Source organism: Scyliorhinus torazame, chromosome 28, assembly GCF_047496885.1.
Source record: "Scyliorhinus torazame isolate Kashiwa2021f chromosome 28, sScyTor2.1, whole genome shotgun sequence".
Classification (NCBI taxonomy): domain Eukaryota; kingdom Metazoa; phylum Chordata; class Chondrichthyes; order Carcharhiniformes; family Scyliorhinidae; genus Scyliorhinus; species Scyliorhinus torazame.
In genome coordinates this window covers 31,186,347-31,188,088 of record NC_092734.1, presented here as the reverse complement: position 1 = coordinate 31,188,088, position 1,742 = coordinate 31,186,347, and positions in this window count along the sequence as shown.

The following is a 1,742-nucleotide window of genomic DNA, read 5'->3' as shown; positions in this document are numbered from 1 at the left end:
TGGACTATGTTTTTGGAGGATTACACCAAAAGATGGGCTGAATGGCCTCCTGCACTGTAAAATCTATGATCTGTGAGATGTAGTGGAGCAAAGAGATAGACAACACTATCCACTACATTCCCTTTTGAAGTTTAAGATGTCAACTAAAATCGATTTTGTAAAGGCTGCACTCAATGTTTGAGTGACGACCTCTATTAGCCACATTACTGGACACAAATGTGCCACCAAAGTTCCCACGTGAAGGACCACCGTATCTAATTTATTACAGATTGTCTTGCTTTATCAGAGGCAGTGTAACATTGTCTTCAGCTGCAGATTGCAACTGAATCTCCTGGTCAGAATGAAAAACTATTTGTGAAAGAAATAACATCACTTTGAATATTTTCAATCACTTGGGGGCTGGTTTAGCACACTGGGCTAACTAGCTGGCTTTTAAAGCAGACCAAGGCAGGCCAGCAGCACGGTTCAATTCCCGTACCAGCCTCCCCGAACAGGTGCCAGAATGTGGCGACTAGGGGCTTTTCACAGTAACTTCATTTGAAGCCTACTTGTGACGAGCAATTTTCATTTTCATTTCATTCACTTTATAGCTATGAAAAATTGTAAACCTCTTGAAGATGGGGTCTCACTTCCCTTGAAGGCCCGGGCTCTCTCCTAAGTATCAATGACACGAAACAAACTTTGCATGCATATTCCACCTTGTGGAAAACCGTTACTAACCTACGAAGCAGGGCGGCACAGTAGTGCAGTGGTTAGCACTGCTGCCTCAGCGTCAAGGACCCGGGTTTGATCCTGGACCTGGGTCACTGTTCGTGTGGAGTTTGCACTTTCTCCCCGTGTCTGTATGGGTCTCATTCCCACAAGCCAGAGTAGGTGGATTGGCCAGGCTAAATTGCCCCTTGGAAACATTTTTTTAAAGTAATAAACTTAAAATCAACCTACCGAACAATAGCAGAAACTGACAACACCAGTTGTTTAAGACCATAAGACATCGGAGCGGAAGTAAGGCCATTCGGCCCATCGAGTCCACTCCGCCATTCAATCATGGCTGATTTCAACTCCATTTACCCGCTCTCTCTCCATAGCCCTTAATTCCTCGAGAAATCAAGAATTTATCAACTTCTGTCTTAAAGACACTCAACGTCCCGGCCTCCACCGCCCTCTGTGGCAATGAATTCCACAGACCCACCACTCTCTGGCTGAAGAAATTTCTCCTCATCTCTGTTCTAAAGTGACTCCCTTTTATTCTAAGGCTGTGCCCCCGGGTCCTAGTCTCCCCTGCTAATGGAAACAACTTCCCTACATCCACCCTATCTAAGCCATTCATTATCTTGTAAGTTTCTATTAGATCTCCCCTCAACCTCCTAAACTCCAATGAATATAATCCCAGGATCCTCAGACGTTCATCGTATGTTAGGCCTACCATTCCTGGGATCATCCGTGTGAATCTCCGCTGGACCCGCTCCAGTGCCAGTATGTCCTTCCTGAGGTGTGGGGCCCAAAATTGCTCACAGTATTCTAAATGGGGCCTAACTAATGCTTTATAAAGCTTCAGAAGTACATCCCTGCTTTTATATTCCAAGCCTCTTGAGATGAATGACAACATTGCATTTGCTTTCCTAATTACGGAATCAACCTGCAGGTTTACCTTTAGAGAATCCTGGACTAGGACTCCCAAGTCCCTTTGCACTTCAGCATTATGAATTTTGTCACCGTTTAGAAAATAGTCCATGCCTCTATTT